Below are 27,355 nucleotides of genomic sequence, written 5' to 3'. Positions count from 1 at the left end.
AGAATTGTAATTAATAATTAATTATTGTCTTTTATTAAAGAACCCAATTTCCCCGAATGTGATTCCGGTCGTCTGGATAAATACAATGAAACCGTTTTATGAATAAATATTAATGTAGATGAAAGATGTACAAAATATGATTCGTGAAAAGCGGTAAGAAAGATCATACTGTTTAAAAGCTACAATGAAAGAAATGTTCTCTTTGTTTTTGGAAAGACAGAGCACCACACCAACATCATATTGGTAGCTGCTGCAGCTAGTTCCAGCTATGTTCCCCCATCCACGGTGTGAACAGCTTCCAAGTGAGGACTCAGAACCTGAACAAGCCATGCCGTTTAACCATATTTTTCCCGTTCCTCGTCCAAAATGCCAATATCCTACTGTCTTGGAAAAGCCAAGTTGACGGCATGCAACCTTGGCATCATTCATATCCCAGTAACCACCACACACTGTACCCCATTGACTATTGTGGTAGACTCGCATAGTGTCTCCATTATAGCTATTATGTTTATGAGGAAATGATGTGGTTTAAGATACTCGTAGCTTCAACATCTTTAAAAGTTTTGTCTTTGGCTCAAGTTTTGTCTTTGTTCACTCAACAACGACTTTCATCATTGTTTTGTGATGTTACTACGAGCTGTCTTTGAATTAAGCTTTCCTGTATCAGTAGAATGCTGAACAGTTTTGGTCGTAAATAGCTACTGAAATTCGCTCTTCTACTACCAAGCATAGAAGTATATAGTTCATATAAAAAGTCGAGTTCAATCCCCTCAAATGTATCAAACGAGCCAATTGGAAATGCCTTATTGGTCGTAAGTAACTAGTGTATGCTGTACATATCACCAGCATTAATTTCATAAAATTGGTAATTTCAAATGTGATATCCGTGATTACAGAGCAAGACTTCAGAGAAGAATTCGTTTGAAGTACGACAGTTTTCTTCTCAATCTCATGTTGAGTTCTTGAGGTCTTCTGATGTCTTTTTGCTTTGCATTCACATGTTTTGCAAAAGAAAGCCTCACTTTTGTTAACTAGTATTTCAGAAAACTTTAAACTATAGATAAATTCATTCAAAGTAAATTAAACTTCTCTTTCTGAGCGACTCAAACACTACATGACTTGTGGCACGTACAGGAAGCCCTTCCAATGCAGTTCTCGTTTGACATGCGCTGTCAACTTTGTGTTGCTTCGCCTCTTTTTAATCTCAATGCCTAGCCATATATTAAATATCTTATTAACCACGTTTGCTCGTTCCGTACCGTAAGTTATGGATCCTCTGTTTTTCAACAACAAAACAACAACTCCGTCCATAACTTACGGTACGGACCTCGCACTCGGTTAAGAAGAGCTATTCATTTAATAAATATTCAAGAATAAAAACAAAACTACACCAACACCATATGTGTGACTGTTGCAGTCAGACCAAACGTTTAACTCGGTTAATAAGAGCTATTTACTTAATAAATATTCAAGAATAAAAACAAAACTTCACCAACATCATATGTGTGACGGTTGCAGTCAGACCAAACGTTTCCCCATCCATTGTGAGTACAGCTTCCTAGTGAGGACTCTGAGCCTGAACAGCGCATCCAGTACAGCCATACTTTACCCGTTCCTCGTCCATATTGCCAATATCCTACAGTTTTAGCATAACCAAGTTGTCGGCATGCAACCTTGGCATCCCTCATGTCAAAGTCATCACTGTTACCACCATAACACACTGTTCCCTATTGACCACTGTGGTAGACCTGTATAATGCATGCAACGTCTCAGATTTTGGGTAATTGTCTTTTTTAAATATATATTTGTATTTTTCATAAATGTTGAAAGGAGCAAAGTGCACATGCCGGAGCAAAATAGCGTTGTATCTTGATACAAGAAAAGTACATAAAAATACGGATTCATTCTTTCAGTAAACATGAAACTAAGACTGTCCAGTAGGCAATTTATCAATAATCTATAAATTTAAAAATGCATTGAGCTATTATAACTACGTAGTTTTTATAAAAATCCAACTAAAACAAACATGAGTATGATGTCAGGACAATATGTCGTCATCTCTGTCACACACTCTGAAGGGGAAACAATTATTTGTCGTTACACACGGGATCAGATAATTTCAATCGCTCCAAAGTCAGTCATATTAGATATACTACCTCTTTAGAATAGATATCACGCCCGTGTTACGAAAACAGCTATAAGGCATGTTGAGCCAGAACACTGCATGTTATATAGCCATACTTTACACATCCCTAGTCCCTATGCTAATATCCTAAAACTTTGGAATTACCATTCTGTCGACATGCAAGCTGAGCATCATTCATATCGAAGGACGTGTTCCAAAAAGTGTCTAAGAGCAATAAACAAACTGAAACAAAACACACAATACGACCATGGGAAACAGTATGTCATAGTAGCTGGGATATGCCCGATGCCAAAGTTGCATGCCGTCAACTGGGTTTTACCAAAACTTTGGGACCTTCGTATTTTGGACAAGGGATGGGTAAGATATGGCTGTACAACATGGGATGTTCAGGTTCAGAGTCCTCACTTGCAAGCTGTACTCACAATGGATGGGGAAATGTTGGTGGCTGCAATCACAATTATAATGATGCTGGTGTCGTGTGCTCGGGATATAATAAAAAACAAGGTCAAAACCTATATATATATTTTTTAAATAGGGCAACATCTTTTGCATTCTTGAAGTAGAATTTCTGACAGTGATTTGACAAAATGAAATGGAAGTCAATGAGGAAACCTTGCGTTTTGAAACAGCTACACATTTTTATTATAAAATATTTTTTATCTAAAGCAGCTATACGGACGGAGCTTACCTTTGACCAGTCTACACTACAAAATTTGTTTTCTCAACAGATGAACAGTACGTGAATAGTTTAAACATTGTAAGCACACGACACCAACATCATGTAAATGGTTACCGCCGCACCAATCACCGTTGCCACACCCACTACTAGAGCAGCTTCCAAGTTATGACTCGGAACCACTACAAGCCATACTGTCCAGCCATACTTTACCCGACCCACGTCCATAGTACCAATATTCTACAGCGTTGGCATAACCGAGTTGTCGACATGCAACCTTGGCATCGCTCATATCAAAGTAATAGGAACTACCATGACACACTGTTCCCCATTGACTACTGACATCTCCATTTGTTCAATTTTATTTTTATAATAATAATAATGATGATGATGATGATGATAATAATAATAGTTATAGTAATAATAATCATAATAATAATAATAATAATAATAATAATAATAGGCTAAAGGTTAAAGCTTGCACCCGTTAAAACATGACCGTGTATATAAAATTACTAAAGTTACAATAATAGATATAATAAAAATTACAATATGTATATTTAAAAAAATCATAATGGAAGATAAATAAATAATAAAATAAACAACTTATATATTTACTTATGATTCTTTTCTTTAATTCAAAATCTTATCCTTTACCACTCTCCTTGTAAACTTGCAAATTATAGGATCTGGTTTAAAAGACGATTTATCACGGCCTGGTGTTATATGAGCAATATCAATATCTTATTCTGACATGTTAACTCCCATTTCTTTGAAAACTTTAAGACATAAACTCACGGTCTCCTCAGATTTCCATATTTATCCGTTTGTGGGACGCTAACGAGTTTCAAATGGTACTGGTACTGGTTTGCGTTATCCAATATCCTACAGTATTGGTATATCCAAGTTGTCGACACGCAACCTCGGCATCACTCATATCAAATTCATCGCTGTATCCCCCTTTACATAATGTTCCCCATTGGCTGCTGTGGTAGACTTATAAAACATAAAAACCAAATGTCCAATATCCAATAAATTATCGAAACAAAATTGGAATCAATTGGAATCAACATGCAATTTAGTTGAGCTTTTTTGTTTTGTTTTAATTTTCTATACAATATTTTCCCTCAACATCATTGCCAACAGTAGCTACTTCGACTACGTCATCCGCATTCTCACCGTCGACGAAGTAAAATTTTATCTTCCCAAAGCATCCATGACAATGGGTCCTACTTTTACGTTAGATATTGTCTGGCAATGCATGCTATGTGTCTTTGGTCACCTGAAGTGTTCATACTGTGGTCGGATTTTCTATCTATCTGCCCGTCCCTTACCGACATTTATAGTGTGAATATAGAGAATGCGCCTTCTGAGCCTGTTCCGTTTGCATGTGGTGCAGCCATTATCTTCACCATCAACTGGAAAAGTAGCTTTCGTGTGAGGTAGCTGACTCTGGACTAAAATTGTTTTTTTCAGCTGTTTTCGTTAGGTGAGCGTGATATGTATTCCAAGGAAACTATATGACCGATTTTGGGGATAAATGTATTTCTTGTCTCATGTCGAATGATAAACTATCGTTAGTTCTTCAGTGTACGTGACGAAAGATCAATATCTAAACGTCATGTTATGTAATGTTTTATCCCACACCATAGAAAATAAAGCTAATTAGAATGCAAGAAAGCATTTGTATTTCGTCGGTATTCTTATCTTCCTTCCGATCATGCACTGTGCGGCTGCTATTCATGCTCAGTCAGTGTAGTTTAAGTTCTAAAAAAACATCAGTCAGATCCAACTTTTAACGTTTACTGCAGCCTAGAGAATCCAGAAAACCAAAAGGAAAATAGGGTGCTAACTGATAACGAAATTGAAGCCTTCGTCAAAGAGCACAGAAACTAATAGTTAAGTAGATAAGCCTAATAGTTAAACGAGTTTTAGGAATTAAATCGAAAGATTTTTGAGAAAAAAACCATATGCACACTAGGTGATTGAGAGTCTTAACTTTTCAAAGCACCTAAGACTTTTTAACGCCAAAAGAACTAAATGAAAAAGGTAAAGGCTGAAAGCCAGACACTACTTTCAAGAGAACACATAAAGGAATCAATAATAAACGTGGCTTTGTGGGAACTATGATCTTTAGGAAATTCTGGTCCGTAATCAGATCGGACATCCAAGCCAAAAAAAAATGTTTGGTACAGGAGACCCAAAGTGCCCGGTTGAAGCTTACCGAGGTACCGACAACATCGACCTGCGAATCGATGCTTGAGGACAGTGCACCTCTTAAAATTCAACACATCATACCTCCCACGGGAGGTGTTGAATGACTTATTTAAAGCTAACGTTTCAATTTATAGGATTAGTAAATCATAAAAGTATCATAAAAATACCAGCTTCGAACACCAAGAAGAAATTCTCGAGTTTTAAGCGCGAATACTAGCACATCAAACAAATCTACGAAGACAGCACTCTCTCAGTCATGAGCAACATAGAATTTTTGTTTCAACCACGACTACTGTTCTCCCTCACTTTTGTTCTCACCTCAAGTGCAGCTGTTTGGCCCGAATACAATACTCTGTGAAACTTTAACCATACAGCCATAAGTCTATGTATTAGTCCAAGAGAGTCCAAAGCAATACGTCGTGTAATTTTCGCGATACTGGCCAGGAATCATAGTATGGCGTCTTTGTCTAGAAGTAAAACTATTTTTACTTCAAGGGACTTGGTTCCCACTCTTTCTTAAGGCTCTGAGTCCTCACTTGGAAACTGTACTCACAATGGATAGGATACGTTTTCTTTAGCTGTCATATCATACTTATGATGCCTGGTACCGTAAGTTATGTAGTAAGAATTATCGTAATTAAATGGTCACCAAAAACAGCCCGTGTTTACTGCTTAACCTCTAAATATCTGCCATTACAAAGATTACTTATGGACAAGTTTCTTTACAACGGCCAAGACTGTCGGATGTTAGAATCCTACGTGCAGCTGTCGTCTGGCTCACAGGCTTTTGCGGGTTTAATAAATGGAATCTGATGATGACCACTTAGCTCGAAAAACAGCCGTGATTGAGGTTGCAACTGCATGCGAAAAACTGGTGTATAACGAAAGCGTCAACCATTTCTTCATGGGTGGACTGTCAAAGATATAAATGGATTAAAATAGATTTGCTCAGATTAATACAACGGGTAGACTCATAATTTAGCTGAGGAGTGAAAAAGACAATGCGATGTTTGGGAAGACAGAACACACAACAGCAACATCAGTTGTGTGACCGCACCAATTACCATTACTATATCCACTACTAGTACAGCTTCCAAGGGAGGTCTCAGAGCCTGTACATTGCATATTTACCAGCCAAACTTTACCCGTCCCTCGTCCGTAGTACCAATATCCTACAGCTTTGGCATAACCAAGCTGTCGACATGCAACCTTGGCATCCCTCATATCAAAGTAATAGGAACTACCATGACACACTGTTCCATACTGAGCACTGTGGTAGACTTGTATAATACCTGAAAAACCAAACCAAGAATGCCTGTAAAATGATTTAGTTATTGGATTATCGGATGCTGCTAGCCATCGAGTTCCAAAGTTTTGGTGCAGTCTTTCTATTTGTTGCAGGAATAACAAGCAGATTTTTTGCTAAAGAACACAATGAGCGCCCATGTTTAATTTCTTATTTTGCATCGGTTAGACAAGCACTTTTCATCCTTGTCGTTACATTAAAGAAAAAAAAAGAAAATGAAAATCGGATTTTGATACATTGAAGTGGTTGCTTTTTATAGTACACATCATGGGCGCCATTTTCCTAGTCTGTCATTAGTATAAATAATGTCTATTCTAATCTTAATACTTCTCGTCGTTTGCCGATCCCTGCGTTTTATAACTGCATATAACATACAACTCCAACATCGTTGCCATGACTGCACCAAGCACCATTACCATACCCACTACTAGTACAGCTCCCGAGTGAGGTCTCCGAGCCTGTACATTGCATGTTATACAGCCATACTTTGCCCGTCCCTTGTCCAAACCACCAATATCCTACAGCTTTGGCATAACCGAGTTGTCGACATGCAACCTTGGCATCCCTCATATCAAAGGCATCGGAACCACCAAAACACACTGTTCCCCATTGACCACTGTGGTAGACTTGTATAATACATTAAACCCAAAATCGTTGTTGCAATTTTTGTTCCTTTGCGTTTCAGATGCCAACTTTGCATGTCCTTAAATTGATGATATCGAAACTGTTGACTTAAGAATGATTCTTTGGAAGTTTCTGTTTCAATTCTTATATTGTTTTTTTACTGAAAGTGAATACTCTTGTAGCATAAGCGGATATTACTTAAAAAGAATTTAAAAGAATTAAATTACGCGTAAAATAAATTACTTTTATCATTTCTTTAGTTAAACAAAGCACAGCTTATCATGAAATATGGAATGTACTTTTATACTACTCATTAAGGGAACCATATGTGAATTTTAAAATTATGACTTTTACATGTGACATGTCAAAGTTGCTTGTCGTCAAAATGGGGAATAACAAAGCTGTTGAATAAAAAATGGGTGTGTTTGCTAAAACAAAGTTTGAATTATCTGAATCAATGAGATAGAGCTAACTAATGTCACCAAAGATATATCGATTAATCATTTAAGATAATTGATAATTTTGGAAATTCGCGTAACTAGATATCAATCGTATAAATGGTGAGTTTTTACATTGCTTTTGTGGTGAAAAAATGGATGCCGCCGGAGAAGGTAATCGAAAATAAATCATAAATATTGACATTCCATGTAAATGCATATTAGCAAGTATTTAGCTCTTTGTGAAAAATTACAGATTAGCTAGTGATAAAAATATGCAATAGTGTTCTTTATGTGTAATAATAGGTAGTACTCTAGTACGCAGAGTACTAAAACACCATTTGTTTCTTTAAGTCAGTGACTCAGGCCTTGAACATTAATCTACTTCTTTTCCTTGGAATGTAAACTAAATAAGTTAAAAACGACAAAATGACTTAGATAAACCAGGGCACATCTATGTGAAACAATTTCGATTGTTAAAAAAGGGGTTTCAAGGCCAATTTGGGTGAAAGGCGGTTAACTGGGTTGAAAAAAAGATATAATTTCATACAGCAAAAATCAATATAAAGGGCATATATGGTGGCCACAATCCCGGCCAAGCACGAATTTAGAGCTGACCAATATATGTATTCAGAAATAGCAACATATTCAAAATGTTAATGACTTTTTATAGGAACTCGAGAGAACGATATCAATAATGACCCAATAGAATTATATTTCAAAATTTCATGTTCCTTGTTTCATGATTTCATTAATTGCTTGTCTTAAGGTTTCATAATATTAAAACACCCACACCAACATCATAATTGTGAGTTTTGCACGCAGAGTCAACGTTACCCCATCCTGGATGAGAGCAGCTTCCAAGTGATGACTCCGAACCAGTACATTCCATGTCGTCCAACCATACTTTACCCATCCCTCGTCCGTTCCACCAATATCCTACAGCGCTAGTAAAACCGAGTTGACGGCAAGCTACCTTGGCTTCCCTCATATCAAAGTAATCTTGGCACACTGTTCCCCACTGACCACTGTGGTATACTTGTACATGTACGATACTACCGTAATCAGTATGGTGTATTTTTTTCAAAAACAAACCTACAGACGTCTCACTTGCATGACGCGACAAGCCCAGTGACGTGGACAGTTAGGAATGTTGCGCGAAAAACAATTTAGCTCGGCGCGTGAGTTTGATGTCGAGGTTTTGCTCGAATGTGATGTAAAGAGGCGTTGATGTTTATGGTGGCTGGAATATGCATGATGCGAAGGCTCTTAGTGTACGGACACTCGAACCATGAACACCTCAAGGTTTTTTAACATTTTGCGAACAACCCAATGCAAAGCCAGATTCTTACAGAAGTTCCAACATTTTTTCGTTCAATTTCAGACTTTTGGGTTGTTGTTGGCGTTAAAGTTTTTTTTACAAATTTACAACATAAAGTATATCATATTTTTAATAACAGCTGCTTTGTCAATGAACGATATTTTTTGTTTTTTGTAATGTATGACTTACTCTGCTATCGGTAATACAATTGATACAAGTGTATCAATTTTTTAATAACGGCTACTTCGTCAATTAACTAAATGTTTGTTTCGTTTTTGTTAATTATTGAAAGTTTGCAGTTTGTGCGGCAATCTAGCAGTTTATTAGTACACACGGAGGAAGCTAAAAATCTCTAAAGATTTTCCGCCGTTGGTTTTGATTGGAAGACGCTTTAAAAATGTTCGATTGTATTGTATATTGTAATTTTGTTGAAGTGTTCATGGTTCGAGTGTCCGCACTGTAAGGACATTTTAGGTAAACGTTAAGTAAACTAATTATTACAAAAATATAATCGCATATTCAAAAAAAGTATGAACCCTCCCAAGGTATTTAGTAACAGGTGGAACTATAGGGGCTAAAATGTTGTTCTTTTGATTTAGCACTCAAACGATCGACAGTTACGAATCAAAATCATGGCTATTCTCTTAATGCTGAAAAAATCTATAACAAATATGCTTTACCCTCTTAAAGCAAATCTAGAAAAAGGAAAATAACAAAAACGGGGTCTTAGTTCTTACTACTTACAAAATGCTATCAATTGCGAATCAAATTTCCACCACTCAAGCGAGCAACCCGCTTAAACTACCGATTGGGATTAATGGTAAGAAAATTAATTTCCATGACCATAAATAATCATACAGGGGTTTACAAAAGTGTAAGCATACGACACCAACATCATATAAGTGCTTTCCGCCGCACCAATCACCGTTGCCCCACCTACAACTAGAGCAGCTTCCAAGTGATGACTCGGAACCACTACAAGCCATGTCGTCGAGCCATACTTTACCTGACCCTCTTCCGTATCGCCAATTTCCTACTGCTTTGGTATAACCAAGTTGTCGACATGCAACCTTGGCGTCTCTCATATCAAAGAAATCATGACATACTGTTCCCCATTGACGACTGTGGTATACCTGTGAAAAAAATAATATCTCCATTTGTTCAATACTATTTTGTGATGGCAGCTCACTAGTAAAGTAATAGATTTTTCGGCCGTAGGCTTGTGTTTTGCCGGTATGTAATCTAAAAACAGCGGATCAACGTTAGCTGCGGAATAGTGAAATAAGAAACATATAATAATATTTGAAACATAGTTTTTTGGAAATTAATTTGTACACAAATTGCATGCTTTAGTCATTGCTGTCGTCTCTTAACCTAACCAGAAGATGTTTTCTCGTGACCTAGAAGAAAAAAGGAAGCCCAGTTGTCGTACTTCGCATTTTAAACTTTATCAGTAGCAAGCCAGCCTCCCTGGCCGCATGGTTGGTCTCCAGGCTGTGGAATTATTATTCCTCCAAATTACCTTATTTGTTATTCCCAATGAGACTTGATGGAAAATATTCAAGCTTTACAAGCAGTTCTGGATTATGTGCCAATTGCCCAACAAGAGTGACATTTATAGCATACATTTATTCATTTATAGATAACATGAGCCATAGCTATACGCTGATAGAGTGCATGTTTGATTATACTTAGCAAGTGAAATGAATAGTAAAATTATTAGACTATATTCAAAGTGTGTCCTTTTATGCCTTTTTCGCTAAACTATTACGATTTCCTTAGCTAACTTCATTCAACGGTTAAATAAAATCACTATGCAGTAATTTTGATCCACTAGAACTAGTCTACAGATATCCACATTGCTTAAAATAATTTATGGTGTGCATTAGTTGCCGTGATACTTTGGAGGCCCATCCCTATGGCAACATTGTTCATTTCGCGAGCAAGTCGTTGTTGAACTCGATCGCGAAGGACAGCTCTCATCTCTTTAAAAGATGGCTCACATGGCTTTGTTAGAGGAGAGTAAGTAAGTGGTGTTCGAAAACGTACTTCATATTGGGCTATCATATTTTAAAGAAATTTGAATGGAAACCACAGTTATTCATAACTACCATGTCTCCCATTTCTAGTATAACTGATTTATCTGCCTTTTCTTCGTTAATGTTAAAACAGTCACCACCTGAATACTTGATATGAGAAGAATGACACGGTGAAGTTTGCGTTAGAGCTGTGTTTTCTACTTCGAGTGCTCTATACCCGAGTCGTAAATACCAGAAACCAATATCCAAGATAAAATCGAGCATTTTTGGACTTTTGATAATATAAAAGAACACCACACCAACATCTTCAGTGTGACTATTGCAGGCAGAGTGAACGTTTCCCCATCCATTGTGAGTACAGTTTCCAAGAGAGGACTCTGATCCATTACACCGCATGTACCACAGCCATACTTTACCTGACCCCCGTCCAAACCACCAATATCCTACAGTATTGGTATATCCAAGTTGTCGATACGCAACCTTGACATCCCTCATATCAAATTCATCGCTGTATCCCCCTTTACATAATGTTCCCCATTGGCTACTGTGGTAGACTTATAAAATATAAAAACCAAATATCCAGTGATATCGTAATGTGTTATTTCGTAATAATCACTGTGATAGTTCGCAATTGATTTCACATCTGAGCCTAAGATATGAAGTTGTCTAAGCTGCTATCACAGGGCTGATCGTCGCTATTTCTGACGGTTCCAAAACGAATTTTAAAATAAATTTTATACGTTGTGTCGCATGTCGCGTTCTTAAGGATGAAAATTTATATCATTTTTTTAGTTACTGGCATGTTAAAACACAATAGCTTTAGTTCGGGGCGGTTGCTTCATGACAGCACAATTCACAGACGCGAGCGTCATAATTGTCATGGCATTCAAAATTACGGCCAACATGCCTTGATACTAAAATAATGCATCGTAATCTATAATCGGACAGCTCTTTACTAACAAAAGATTGTTTTTTCAAGGAAAAACGGTTTTGGATTCAATTACATTTTGGTTGTTGAAATGCCGTTATCCAACAGGCTCATGCTTATTCTTATACAAAGTGGAAAAAAATTAATTGCTAAAATAGAGTTTAAACTACTGATTTAGGTCTCGTGGAAATTTATCACCAGGGCCAGTGGGGGACAGTGTGTCATTATGGCTGGTTCATGGAAGAAGCAAATGTAGCATGCGTCGAACTAGGTTTCACAGGTACCGGTAAAGTATGGCTGAATGAAATGCGTTCTGGTTCACTCCTCACTTGGAAGTTGTTCTCACGATGGATGGGAAAGCGTTCACTCTAACTGCAACGGTCACACTATTGATGCGCGGTTCTTTTTGTGTTAAAAAACGTCATTACGTCAATAGAACTTCATAAAAGTTTAAAATTGAAAACTGAAAAACTTGATACTTTACAGGCATAAGCTTATAAATAATTAAAAAATTAAAATTTATTTAACAAAATATAAATTTGCTCGTTTTTTCTAATGATATCCTGAAGTGTTTGATGGCGCTGATACATAAATTAAAACCACCAGGATATTAAACGATACAGTCGAGTGTTATTACACATAAATGGTTAACCAATATGATATTTAAATTTCAAACAATGGTAATAAAGTATTACGTGGTTGATACAAAACATTTATGATATCTGGATGTGTTTTAGCAAATAGCTCACAATCATTTACTTAATCTTTCACCTTAATGTATTTCAGTTAAACTTTTTGATAAATCGTATATACATATATATGAGCAAACGCCAACGTCGTTTTAGTGCAGTGCTTCAAGGAAGTATCCTTGGACCCTTGCTGTTTAATATTTACATAAATGATCTTCCTACGGTACTTCACAATATTATGTTTACAAGGCTAGGAGGTTTTCCATTTCAGTGTCCAGCATTAGTCAAGTGCTCAATTACCAAGAAAAACCAGGATCTACTTACATTTACACTGCAAAAGATATACGAGTACTAATCTACACTAACTTAAGCTTGATTTGAGGGAAATGGAAGAATGCTTGGTGTATTACAAAGAATGAGTAACAGAAGTTCTGACAGGATTCTTCTGCCGAGTGAAGTAAACAGAAAACAAGTTCCGTAGCAATAACTAACAACACTAACAACTAAAGACTAGTTACACAAACGATATTTTTCATCATAGGGAGTAGCTTAGGTAAATGACCCTAAGTACGTTAATGTATTTATGTAGCATTATTACTAGCTAAGTTTAAAAATTTCTAGTTCTGTTGTCATAAGAGTGTTTCTATATTCGTATGGATAGAGGTTACAACTTGCAAGGGAGGTGTCTGAGCCTGTACATTGCATCACGTCCAACTATATTTTACCTGTCCCTCGTCCCCATTGCCAATATCCCACTGTTTTTGCATAACCCAGCTGTCGACATGCAACCTTTGCATCATTTATGTCAAAGTAACGCTGACACACTGTTCCTCATTGGCCATTGTGGTAGACTTGTACAGCTAAACATTACCTACGACTGAACCCATTGTATTGAAACGTTTGCAAATCCTTTGAGATTGTGGGTTTGGTAACACTTCTAGACATAATTAAATTTTACCATTATGAGCCTGTTACTTAAATTAAATTTCCTGAGACTATGAACGAATAATCTCATTTTGATGTTATTTACTCGTCTTAACGACATTAATTGGTTTGACAAGCGCAAAAGCTAATTTTGAGACATTTCACACAATATAGTTTCTAACTCAATGCTTTATTACGAGCCTATTAAATATAACAAAATATGAAAGATATAAAGAACGTGTTTAAGGAAAGAATATGTATTCAAATATTTTTTTAAGAAAAAAAAAAAAAAATACTCCGATTTCGAGTTCAATATTGCTCAGTGTCAGCCGCGACTGCGCACGAAATGTTCAGCGCCGAGAGAAACCACGTAAAATTAATCAATAGTATTCAATTTTGAAATAATTATTTCCCAAGTCTATTACAGTGGTCGTAGGGGGGGGGGGGGGGGGGGGGGGGGAGGGGGGGGAGGGAGACAGTGTGTGATGAACTTTGAAATAAGGGATGCCAAGATTGCTTTTAGACAAGGTACTTTTTGGTACTTTGCACGAGGGACAGGTGTGGCTTTCAAATATGGGATGTTCAGGCACAGAAAGCTCACTTCAGATTTGTTCTAGCAGTGGATATGGTCACATTTTCAATTTCAATTTCAGTCAGTAAAATATTGGCTACTAGTCTGAAAAACATTTGACTGTTGAGTTTGCTTCTTGAACGAGTATCGATTGTAATCTGAGTTGTTTACAATCGACAATCTCACTTGGAAGCTCCACTCATCCAGCATAGCCTTCCACTTTGGGTTCAAAATTTGTGACAAATGAGTCTAGAATTGAGGACCAAGAGCGATTTTTAACAAATATGATATACAATAACTAACGAGAGATCCTAAGATATCACGATATTTAGCGATATTTAAAAACCGGAACTTATTTCAATGTATTTTTTTTTATGAGATACCGCATAGAACAATCAACATTTTTTGATTTTGTTATGACATGCATTTGGAGAGTTATATTAATGTTTTTTCTTACTAAACTCTTTTATGTCCAAAACCTCTGCATAGTAAATTTAAAAAATAATATTCTCTTATCGCATTAGGAAAATGTTGCTGTGTTTTGTGACTTATTTTTTTTTAAATTATTCAAACTAAAGCCTGTTGCGACCAAAAGTTTATATATGAAAAGAGTGACTAGAAGTTTTTTGAGTAAGATATTTGGGACGATATCCATCGTCTATCATCAGTTTAATGACTCACTACAAGTGTATTACAGTGAAATACTATAAAGCCCTTTATTGCGATTGTAAATAATTATAACAAGTTTTGACACGGGAAAACGTGTCAAATGTGCTGGGCACATTGGATACTTTGAATAGAGTAGAAGACTATTTGGGATTTAGTTATTGTAAGACAGAAGAAAGTCCGTGGATTCGGTTTGAATATTTTTTACGGTCAAATTGAACCAGCATAAACGAGTCTTGGTCGGAAACCCCAAAGCAAGCCTCCGTCTCTCTGAGAACCAGTGTTATGGTGGCTCCATCGGCTCAAAAACACCACACAAAACATTATTGAACAGAAGATTCTCCATCTACAGAAAAAGTTTGGTCTCGAAAATTTACCTCAGAATACCCTGCGAGCAGAGTCTCCTTTACCTTCCCCCGAGTGAGAGAAAGGAAAGAAGACTCTTTCCTTTCTCTCACTCGGGGGAAGGTAAAGGAGACTTTGCTCGCAGGGTAACCTCAGAATGGAAATATTACGAAAAACGTATCTCTTTCCCTACACTTCTAAGTAAATTTGCCCCCCCAAACAATATGGCGTCGGAAACCGTGAAAGGAACTATAAATAAACTAATACAAAACTCGTGTGAGTACTCTTTTATGTAAATTATGACGCAGTAAATTCCTCGTCCACCCACTCGTTGAAGGTTTCGGCATGAAAATCCCTTTTTCATAAAAATATTCGACTAGAAATAGATACGTTTAGCTAACCAAAACAAAAATCATTACTTTAGTTAATACAATAACATATAACTCGTGCGGGTACTGTTACTAAAACAAGGAACGGCCTGAAACCACCTGAAACCACCTAAAACGACCTGAAACAACCTGAAACGACCTGAAACCATCTTGAAACCACCTGAAACCAGCCAAAAAATTGAATCTCCATCGAGTTTGTCGTCCAGTTTGTTTTTATTGTGTATTTTATTGACTTTTATCGATCGATCAAGTGTTTGTTTTCCTTGGAAGGGATGTATTTCATGGTAGAATGTCATATAGTCGCTACGTATACTCTCCCATAGAAGTACTCCACACTTATACCTCACCTCTCCCTCGCTACGATTACCTGTTCCTAGCTATGATCAACCGTCCCTACCTATGATCAACTGTTCCTAGCTATGATCAACTGTCACTAGCTATGATCAACTATCCCTAGCTATTTTCACCATTCTCTACTATAATGGTTTCTTGTACCTATATATAGATTAACTTCCCCTTATATAGTTTAATGAACTTAAAAACTTGCAGGCAACATGGCTGAATTACGTTAAGCAGGGGCTTATCCAGGATCTGTCATGTGGGGGGGGGGGGGGGGGGGGGGGGGGGGGGGGGGGCGTGGAGGTCACAACATACCAAATTGTCACTATGACATCATATCACATACTGCATCAACGGTCAGATGATTTATCTTTGGCTTTGAAAATGGGGTCACAGGCACCCCTGAGCCCCCTAGATAGGCCAATGTTAAGTTAAACAAATTTACACGTTAAAGTAAGTAAAAAAATGTTCAAATTGTAATCATAGCTAGGGACAGTTGATGACAGCTAGGGATAGTTGAAAATAGCAAGAGATAGTTGAAAATAGCTAGGGATAGTTGATCATAGCTAAGGGAGTAGATCATAGCTAGTGACAGTTGATCATAGCTAGGAACAGTTGATCATAGGTAGGGACGGTGGATCATAGCTAGGAACAGGTAATCATAGCAAGGGAAAAGTGAGGTATAAGTGTGGAATACTTCTATGGGAGACTATACGTATGAGCGACTATATGACATTCTACCATGAAGTACATCCCTTCCAAGGAAAACAAACACTCGATCGATCGATAAAAGTCAATAAAATACGCAAACTGGACGACAAAATCGATGGAGATTCAATGTTTTGGCTGGTTTCAGGTGGTTTCAAGATGGTTTCAAGATGGTTTCATGTCGTTTCAGGTCGTTTCAGGTCGTTCCTTGTTTTAGTAAATACCAATAGTACTATTTTAGATCAATGACGCAGTAGAAACTCCTGGCCCGCCCCCATTCAAGCTTACGGCATGAAATACGTTTTTGTCATAAAAATATTCGACTGGAAATAAATATGTTTTGCTAATCAAACTTAACATCATTTTTCTTGCTAATAAAATAATATAAAACTCGTGCGAGTACTATTTTACATCGATGACGCAGTAGAAATTCCTGGCCTGTCCATTTACAATCTTTTGTTTACGTAACTAATTCGAGTTGTATCAAAAAACAAAAATCGCACTTAAAGTTTCTAATTTAGCTCCAGTTTCTAATTATCTGCTTAGAACTACCAAATTAAGTTTAAAGTAAGTTGGATTAAGGCACTCTTACCACGAAAACCACATATGTTCAACCTCTTTCACCTCCTCCGTGTCCCGATCTTACAGATCTCAACATGCATTTTCAACTCGTGTTTCACCAATGTCAATCATGACGAGTCCACCAATGGCATTCGTAACACTAAATTCCGATCATACCTAACTCACCAAAAACAAATGTACTGGGCCCATAGGCCCAGCACAAAAACAATGTTTGATATATATGAAAAGATAGAAAATTATAATAAAATAAACGCCTACTGCGTTTACATTTAAACGGAAGTCTTCAAAAAAGTCATTATTTATTACGGAAGGGCATTCTAGAGCCTGTAATAATCAAATATACATCTTTATATCTCAAATGACAGGCTTGTTCCTAACCAAACTTCCTTAGCGAGAACAGTTACGATCTCATAACGCAGGGGTTTACAAAGTAAACTACACACAACACCAGCATCTTCAGTGTGACTTCTGCACCAATCACCCCATCCACTACTAGAACAACTCTCAAGGGAATTCTCTGTGCCTGAACATGCCATGTCAGTTAGCCATACTTTTCCGGTCCCTCGTCCCAAATACGAAGGTCCTACAGCTTTAGTGAAACCAAGTTGACGGCATGCAACCTTGGTATCATCCATGCCCCAGCCATCATCACACACTGTTCCCCATTGCCCCTGGTGATACACTTCCACGAAACCTGTGTGGATAACCCTATACTATTATTTCAACGAATTATTTATTTAAAATTCTTAGGTCGAAGAGTATTAAATAGAATTCAAAAGAAAAGAATCGCTAAATGCAGTTTTAATTTGATGCACACGTATCTAATCTACAAAACGGGACAAATAGAGTGACAATTTTGAAATACATTCCTAAATATCTCAAGTTCATATTTACGTAGTAGCGATTTACGCAAATAAAACTTTGGAAAATATTTCAGTTTTTATACGCTTAGACTGAAGTTGTTTAGTCAATGTTGATCGCGTCAAAGTTAAAAAGGTAGGGTAACTACGAATTAAACATACTAATTTCATCAAAACCCTTCTAGATCGAATAAGGATTTTTGAGGAGGGAGGAAAACCGGAGAACACGGAGGAAACCCTCGAAGTTTCAAAGTACAAGGGAGAACCAATAAGCTCTACTCACGTACGACGATTCCAAGGATCGAACCCGGGTGGCATTGGTGAGAGACAAGGGCTCTCAACGTTACGCCACACATGCTTCCCTGGCATCCCTCATGTTAAAAACGATCATCACAAACTGTACCCCATTCTCAAATGTGACTTGGATAATGTCACCGATATCTTAATATTTCAAAACAAGAAATGAGCGTGAGCAAATCTCTAGGTTAAAAATATGTAACCAAACATTTTCGTTTCATATTTTATATAGATATACTGGTAAAAGAGAGTGTTTATTTAAAGTTTCACTATTATGAGCTACCCAAGCCTGGACCCTTCAGATTTTTTCTACATCCGAGGGCAAACATTTTAAATATCACGTTCGGTCTGGGACTCTATTAATCGACTTCGAAACATCAATAACATAGTTCATTGTACTTTGGTCGAATAAGAGCGACTATTTGAATCACAACCTAGGACCTCTTCAGTCTGATATGGGTATGTTTTGTCGCTCAGATGCTCTAACAGCCAGAAATTATCACATAATTTGAATACGAGATGTAAGCGCTAGTAATGTTCTAACAGTGATTTAATTGGCTAATATATTCCGTATACAATTTTTGTATCAAACAAATAAATTATTCAAGAAATCAAGCCAAATATCGGAACTGATGAGAATAATGATATCATAAAGGAGGTTTTTTAAATGTCAGAACACAAAACACCAGAATCTTCATTGTGACCGCTGTACCAATCCCCGTTTCCATATCCTTTGCTAGAACAACTCCCAAGGGAATTCTCTGTTCCGGAACATGCCATGTTAATTAGCCATAGTTTCCCAGACCCTCGTCCATAGTGCCAATATCCCACAGCTTTGGTGAATCCAAGTTGTCTACAAGCGACTATAGAATCCCTCATGTCAAAGTCATCATCAGACACTCTTCCCCATTCTCCACTGTCACAACATCTCTACTTTTTTTCTTTTCCCTGAAAAACTGCAATACAATTTAGCATGAACTTATTTTTTGAGCCTCAAAAATATAATTAAAAAAAGTTAGAGACAAATTTGAAAATGTTTGTGTGACTTTTTTATACTTAAAATTATTAATGTTTTGTATGTTGTGTGGATCGACTGGGGGGGAATGGAGTTCTTTTAAAACATTTATTCTGTATTTATTTATATATTTTTTTCGTTTGGATCCTATGGATGGATAAAATCTTTAGTTAAAAGCTTCATGCACTATAAACTCGAGGAAAGTATACTTCTGCTGAGCTGACTGAAACTGAACTTACAATGCTGTTCAAGTGTTATCGTTAGGTAGTCGTAGTATTCTTTAACTGTTATATTCTTTGTGTTTTCATTTTTGTATTCTGTCCTTGTAAACCTAAATATATATAAGATATATAATTTCCCCGTCCCTTGTCCAAACCACCAATATCCTACAGCTTTGGCATAACCGAGTTGTCGACATTTAACCTTGGCATTCCTAATGTCAAAGTCGTAATGGCGTTCTGTTCCCTATTGAATAATGTTGACGGCATCTTAATAAGAGAATAAAAAACTGTAAATTTTATCGAAAAAAAGACCTTCACAATTTATCTATTCCCAGCAAGTATTAAAGTTTTACTTTTCTGTTACTTTTTTGGGAACCGATGCTCAAAATACTCACAACAAATAGAACAAAATACCGCACTAACATCATAGTTGTGAGTTTTGCACGCAGAGTCAACGGTACCCCATCCTGGATGAGGGCAGCTTCCAAGTGATGACTCCGAACCAGTACATTTCATGTCGTCCAGCCATACTTTTCCCGTCCCTCGTCCGTATCGCCAATGTTCAACAGCGCTGTTAAAACCAAGTTGACGGCAAGCTACCTTGGCGTCCCTCATGTCAAACCAATCATGACATACTGTTCCCCATTGACCAATGTGGTAGACAATGTGCAAAGTAATTAAAAAAGGCTTCATTCCATTTTTTTAAAAGTATGTCGAGAAGACGGATCCCCCCCCCCCCCCCCCCCCATGTTAGCGAGCCCCATTGGCTAAGAAGTCATTACAGATGGTCTTTTTATTGAACATTTTTCATTGTTTCATAAAATATAGTTACGTTTTCAATGACACAAGTGAAATGGTCGAAACATATCCAATAAGTATATGAAATTTTAAGTGGCCTAAAACTGAAGCGTCCTTTCTTTTAAAGATAGTTGATGATATTACTGAGTTAAATTTCCGTATTTCACTATGACGTCACTGCAATAGAAAATTCAACAAAATTTGCTCCATGCTAAACAGTTTAGTCTAAAATGGCCTGGTTTTCAGATTCCAATATGTGTTAATATGTAATAAAAAATATTCTGAGCGTTTGCTGGCTATTCTACTTCTGTTCGTGGATCGATCCGGATTTTAGAACAATTTTCGGTGAATTTGCGTTGATTTGACCCCGTCCGACGACCATGATCCTTTGCGTTTAGACGATAGGCTGTTGAAGATTGTTTTGATGTGACGTCAAAGTGAAATAGGGCAATTACCTCGGCAACAAACTACAACTGTGGTTTACATTGTTGGCGGTTTGACTTTACATATGAAGTCCCGTGCATTTCTGAAGCAGGGCGGCTAATTAGCTATGAAGTCAAGGTTGAATTCGACTGTTACTTCAAAGAAGACTCAAAACATAGTTAATCGATTAACTTTTTCAAAGCTAATTAGCCGCCCTACGTCAGAAAAGTAAAATATGAGGACAGATGGGTAAAATATGCTTTCGATTACGTTTTGCAGTGGCTCAGAATACTCACTTCTGAATTTTTGGATGGGGTTTTCTTACTTTTGGTTATCATACGTATGCTTACAAATATGAGGTTGGCGTTTTGCGCATTAGGCTGGTTTACTATGTCTAGTTACAAAATTGAATTTATTCTTTATTCTATTAATTCAATGATATTGAATCGATTAAAATCCAAATAATAATCAAACTGAATATTGTAGTCTTTAGATATCTTTGACCTTTGACTGAAAACACATTATACTAAAACATTAATTAAATATCTTCAAAAGTTGCCTACGTTTAAAATAAATTTTCCAAATGAACCCTTGTTTTTAATTATTACATCAGTGTTTGACAAAATTACGATTACAAATTGTCAAATAATATCCTTTTAACCTAAGTAGTTATGCTTGAATTTATTCAAATAAAAAAACAATGTTTATATTTCTTATTCAATACTAAGTTAATAATGATCACCAAGAAATGTTCCGATGCGTAACGTTCTAAAATCAAACAAATGCACACAACACCAGCATCATCGTCGTAATCGCAGCTACCTACGTTTTCCCATCCATTGTAAGTACAGCTTCAAAGTGAAGCCTCTGCGCCTGAACACCCCATGCTGTACAGCCATATCTTACCCTGCCCTTGTCCATCGTACAAAATTTTCACACCTTTGGTGAAACCCAGTTGGCGACATGCGACCTTTGCATCTGGCATATCCCAGTTAGTATGACACACTATAACAGACGGAGAAACACTATATCAGTACGTTACTCCGTCTGTTATAGTGTGTCATACTTACTGGGATATGACAGATGCCAGAAGCTGTAGGAGCTTCGTACGAAGGAAGGGGAACTGGTTAGGTATGGCTGTACGTGATGCGTTGTAGAGGCTCAGAGGCCTCACTTGGAAGATGTACCCACAATGGATGGGGAAACGTTGGCTCTAGCTGCAATACTCACCAATACTACGCTGGTGTTCTATCGCTATGTTATGCTTCTCGATATTTAATAATGAATTCTGCTAAATATCATGCAGGTGTCTCACAAGGATCATTGCGGTACAACATGTCACGATGGCTGGAAAATGAGAGATGCTAAAATTGCGTGACACCAACTTGGTTTTGTGAAATCTTTAGGACCTTCGGTGTATGAACGACGAGGACGGGTAAGTTATGGCTGTACAACATGCAATGAAACGGCTCCGAAATATCACTTATAGGTTGCTCTCACATGAATGAGAAAGTATTGCTTCATGGGAGATCACGTTAACGACGGTTTTTTGTTCATCACAACGTTTAGTATTTCACCAGGGTCAATGGCAAACCGTATGGTATAGTAGCTGGGACATGAATGGTGCCATATTTGCATGTTAACATCGCCGTCTTTCTTACTTCGGCTTTCGTTTTTTATAACTTCTTTTCTTGTATTATGTCCTTCTCCAGTAAAATCCGTTCAGTTATCTTAGTCTGCTTTTGAGATAAAGAATATAATCTTCCACCAGAATCAGGTGGCTTTTCTGAATACAAGAAGTGCCATCTCTCAACGCAATCTGGTAACGAATATTCAAAGAACTTATAATATTGATAAAATAAAGCACTAGCACCAACATCGTAGTTGTGAGTGTTGCACCTAGAGTCAACGGTACCCCATCCTGGATGAGAGCAGCTTCCAAGGGATGACTCTGAACCAGTACAGTCCATGTTGTCCAGCCATACTTTTCCCGTCCCTCGTCCTTTCCGCCAATTTCCCACAGCGCTGTTAAAACCGAGTTGGCGGCAAGCTACATTGGCGTCTCTCGTGTCAAAGATATCAGAACATACTGTTCCCCATTGACCAATGTGGTAGACTTGTATAATTCTTTTGAAAGTATATTGAGAAGACGGAATTTCCTCCCACTTATTTTCACAAAGATTTCGTGGCCAATGGGGAACAGTTTGTCTTTATGGCTGGTATATGGAAGAAGCAAAGGTAGCGTGTCGCAATCTAGGCTTTACAAAAACTGTAGGATTTTCGTGGTTGGGGCGAGGTACGGGTAAAGTATGGCTGAACGGGTAAAGTATGGCTTAGAATCCTCACTTGGAAGCTGTACTCACAATGGATGGGGTAGCGTTAACCCTAACTGCAACGGTCACACGATTGATGCTGAGTTCTTAATATGTTTTTTATCGTAGAATGAATGTACCAGTGCAATAAACGTTTTAAATAAAAGTCAATCTTTGGGTACAGTGTGTGAAAGTGGTTGGGGTATGCCATAAGCATGTGGTCAACTTACAGGTTAATTTCGTCAACTTGGTTTTATCAAAACAGTAGGAGCTTCAAACCGTGGAAGAGGGAAGGGTAAGATATGGCTGAACAACAAGGAATCAGCCCAAGTTCAGAGTGGGATTTTCGTGGGATGGAAAAGGTACGGGTAAAGTATGGCTAAGCAGCATGGGATGTTTAGGTTCAGAGCCCTCACTTTGAAGTTGTACTCACAATGGATGGGGAAGCGTTGCATCTTTCTGCAATGTTCACACAAGAGATGCTGTTGTTCTTTGGTTCATGTAAGCAAACAACGTAAAACTAGCAGACCTATTTTAACCTATTAAGTAACTAACCTCAAACACTATAAATTTTACCTACTTGGAGGAAAGATGTGTTGCAAATTTCAGCAACGGCTTCTTCAAATTCTGAGTAAAATACTTTTCCTTTTTTACTCAAAAAACGGGCTCTTAGAATTTCTTTAAACTTCCCCATATTATAAGCAAACATTTGGTGAACGATTTAATAAATCGTTTTCAAATATTAGGTCAGGATATCGAGATAACTGGAGTAATTCAGAGTAAAATCAAGGACATCACATTTCCGATGCAAGGAAGACTCCGATTTCAACAAAATTAGTATCAATCTAAAGTTTGGTTTTTGTGTAGTAATTGTGCGAACGATTGTTTTGCTTAAATCTGAAACGGGAGTTATAGCCGTTTCAATTCAAGTACCCTCGTGAATGTGGTGATTCGCGTAAGGGGCTTGTGGAGGTGTATCATCAGGGTCAATGGAGAACAGTGTGTAATAGTGGCTGGTACATGGAAGATGCCAAGGTTGCATGTCGGCAACTAGGTTTTACAAAAACTGTGGGATTTTCGCATCAAGGACGAGGTACGGGTAAAGTATGGCTAAAAAACATGGGATGTTCAGGTTCAGAGTCGTCACTTGGAAGCTGTTCTCACAATAGATGGGGACATGTTGGTGGCTGCGACCACACTGTTGATGCTGGTGTCGTTTGTGTTTTATTTTTATTTTCGTATACTATGTAGTACAATAACTTTTAATAGTGTAACCTTTATTTCATTTATTCCACCTTGTCTTAGAATATTGCAGGTTTCCACAAACTTGCAACGTAACGGTTTTCAATTTCCAGTACAGTACGCGTAAGCCAACCGTGGTTTTTACCGCCGCTTTGACAGACAATATCCCCAATTGCCCCTACACACGCTGCACCCTTCCCTTGGGATATGCGAGGGCCCAAACCCCCCTTCCCCATTACTTCTATAACTCCCGGGAGCCCAGTTACATTAGTCAAATCCAACAAGCAGTCTATCATCAATGCGGAATTCTAATTGGATGAGCTACTAGTAGGTTTTATTTATAGCCTACTAGTAGCGAAAAGTGCCGAATTAAAAGCCTGAAAATAGAATTTAACTTTAAGTCAAGAGTTATTTGCATCTAGATAATAAATTATGTCATATCCTAATTGTAAATAATTATCGTTTTTCCATAAAATTAAATAAACTATATATATTGAGATATAAATAGTAAGTTCACCCAAGTACAGAAAAAAATACGCATTATTTGAGCTATGCTTCATTAAAGAAAAGTCGACTTTCGTAAGCCCAGTCTTCAAATTTGTTGTTAAATTTATACATGCCTGTATTTAAAAAAGGATTGTTTCTGACTTGATGTCTTCTGACAAGAATTGTTGGTCTTAGTTCTGCTGTTTCGGTGCTTAAATAAGAGCCTTATCTTTCTAATTGACGTTTGCGCGTTTGAATCATAGTGTATATTGTGAAAATTATTACTAGATATTTGGCTAACTTGTGAATGAAAATCGTTGTGTTTAAAGAATCTGGAAATATGCAAATTAGTTTATATATGGATATATAGATATACTTGACTTTTGCAGAATGTTTGCAAATCGTTATATAAATATATGAATATATATATATATATACACTCGATTGCAGAAACGTTGTAGTACACATTTATACATATATCTAATTTATTCAGTATATTTAATGATATGCAAAACAGAAAAATCTCTTTATTTATCGTTTGTTTCATTCAAAGACTGTAAAAAAAAAAATTTTCTTGTCTATTAGGTCTTACAGATTATGAATTAGTTAGTTTCAAGCGTTGAAAATGGTTATTTTGCATTATGCATCTCATTAGATATTTGTATAAATGTATAAATGTATACTACAACGTTTCTGCAATCGAGTGTTTATATATATATATATATATATATATATATATATATATATATATTTGTTTGAGAAGAAAAAGTCAAGACAACATTTTTCCCGACAAGCCTGTTTCGTGAATTGCTTCACTCTTCAGGGGATTTAATGAAGAGTGAAGCAATTCACGAAGCAGGCTTGTCGGGAAAAATGTTGTCTTGACTTTTTCTTCTCAAACAAATATTCTGCTCTACTTCTATCGATGTATTGAGCACTATTTTACGGAAAATTGATTCACAGATTTCTTATATATATATATATATATATATATATATACAGCCATTTGCAAAAATTATGGGCATTTTAAATATAAATACAAGTATATCGAAAGTATATCAGACAGGGCGGGATATCTTTCATGATATTTTTTTCAGAAAGCCCTAATGATAGACAACTCGAAAAAAATATAATAATCGATATCCCATAATTTTTGATATGCTTTTGACATGCTTGTTTATATATTGGAAGCGGCCATAATTTTTGCAAATGGCTGTATATACATATATAACAACTTCTAACTGTTCCTAAAAATTGTATTTAACGTTTCGGCCATTCGGCCTTCTTCAGAAAAAATAATAAAGATATGCACAAGATAAAAAGTTAAAAATCAATAGCCAAACAACTAGCATATAAAGGGTATAAGAACAAAAGAATGATGTAACCAGTAAATTCCAAACTAAAAGCATGGACCACAAAAGGCTTGGATTTGAATATGTATGTGTGTTTGTATATATTTACTAATATATACCTTTGAATGGAATCGAGACGAACGGCGAGCATGCAATGATAGTGAATAATTGTCCAAGGTCTCTATCATTGCAAGCTCACCGTTCGTCTCGCTTCGACGGAAAGGCACGGCTACTTTTCAGGCTGGCGCAGGGAACTGTGAAGGGGACTTTCAATAAAACTCTTAAAACTCTAAAGTTTCTTAAAGCAACCATATATAGAAATGTTCCTTATAAATGCTGCACGATAAAAAGGATGTAAACATTTCATCAATATTTTCCAATGGCACCACAGTGATTATTAAGGAAGTGATCAATGTTATAGCACTGTTATAGTTTGTTATGGTGGCTGGAATATGCCAGATGCCAAGGTCACATGTCGTCAACTTGGTTTTACCAAAACAGTAGATCTGGTGTTAGATGTATTTTTTAGTATACGATGCGATACAATAACCTTTATTAATTAAGGAGTTTTTCTGAAGTAAATTACAAACATATGAAAAAGTACAAATACTCGTTTATTAAACATTACTTAAATAATGATTTCTGTTCCATACAGTAGTGTGAGGCCTCATTTGAAATCAACTAAAACTTAAACAATGCTACTGAAGGACACCATTCAACGATTACTCATAAAATTGATTCACACTGTGAGAGTAGTTCCTGTGAATAAAATTTAAAGTTTAAAAAATAAATGGAGACAGCATGCACTAAACTACAGATCTCGTGGAGGTGTATCACCAGGGTCAATGGGGAACAGTGTGTGATGGTTACTGGGGTATGCCAGATGCCAAGGTGGCCTGTCGTCAACTTGGTTTTACCAAAGCCGTAGGAGTTTCGCGCGAGGGACGAGGCACGGGTAAGATATGGTTGTACAACATGGGATGTTCAGGCTCAGAGGCTTCACTTGGAAGCTGTTCTCATAATGGATGGGGAAATCTTGCCTCATGGTGCGATCACGATGATGATGCTGGGGTCGTTTGCTTACATTTTTGTTTGGAACATGAATCTTGCTTCATTGTAAAAATAAGTTTGTCAGCTAGCGCTACATATTTTGTTATTTTCTCTGTTTAAGCTTGGTTGATTTGAAAAATGTTGTTTAGCCTGAAGCAAATTTGGAAGGATTAATCAAAGTTTTGGCAGGGTACTCTTATGTACATTAATTAATGACTCATTAATCCACATGTATCTTCAGGTATCAAAGTAATGTATAAGTTTTAGAAGCAAACACTTTAAAACAGTATCACCCATACCGGTGTTTTAATTGCAAATATAAGTTAGGGCTGCATCGTTTATTTTTTAAACAACGTGCGCTCTGATTGGTTTGTGCTATTTAGGATTACGTA

At 36.9% G+C, this 27,355-nt stretch overlaps 2 long non-coding RNA genes across 3 annotated transcripts in view; both read right to left on the bottom strand.

The window, feature by feature from the left end:
* The window catches only part of LOC116306029 (uncharacterized), a 328,067-nt gene that overhangs the window by 154,495 nt on the left and 146,217 nt on the right, over window positions 1-27,355 (bottom strand). The gene's annotated exons all lie outside the window — the stretch shown is intronic.
* On the bottom strand, window positions 11-6,503 carry LOC116286440 (uncharacterized). Of its 2 annotated transcripts, XR_016120394.1 has the most exons (3): window positions 6,171-6,503; window positions 5,358-5,506; window positions 11-1,748 (listed from the first exon to the last, which is right to left on the bottom strand). It is a non-coding gene; the product is annotated as an uncharacterized LOC116286440 (long non-coding RNA). The 2 variants fall into 2 exon arrangements; XR_016120393.1 differs by having other exon boundaries at window positions 5,358-6,503.

The sequence above is a fragment of the Actinia tenebrosa genome, unplaced genomic scaffold (genome assembly GCF_029948245.1).
Source record: "Actinia tenebrosa isolate PJP-AT-01 unplaced genomic scaffold, QUT_ActTen_1.0 PGA_scaffold2__45_contigs__length_23673736, whole genome shotgun sequence".
Taxonomy (NCBI): Eukaryota; Metazoa; Cnidaria; class Anthozoa; order Actiniaria; family Actiniidae; genus Actinia; species Actinia tenebrosa.
This window is presented reverse-complemented; position numbering and strand designations above follow the sequence as displayed.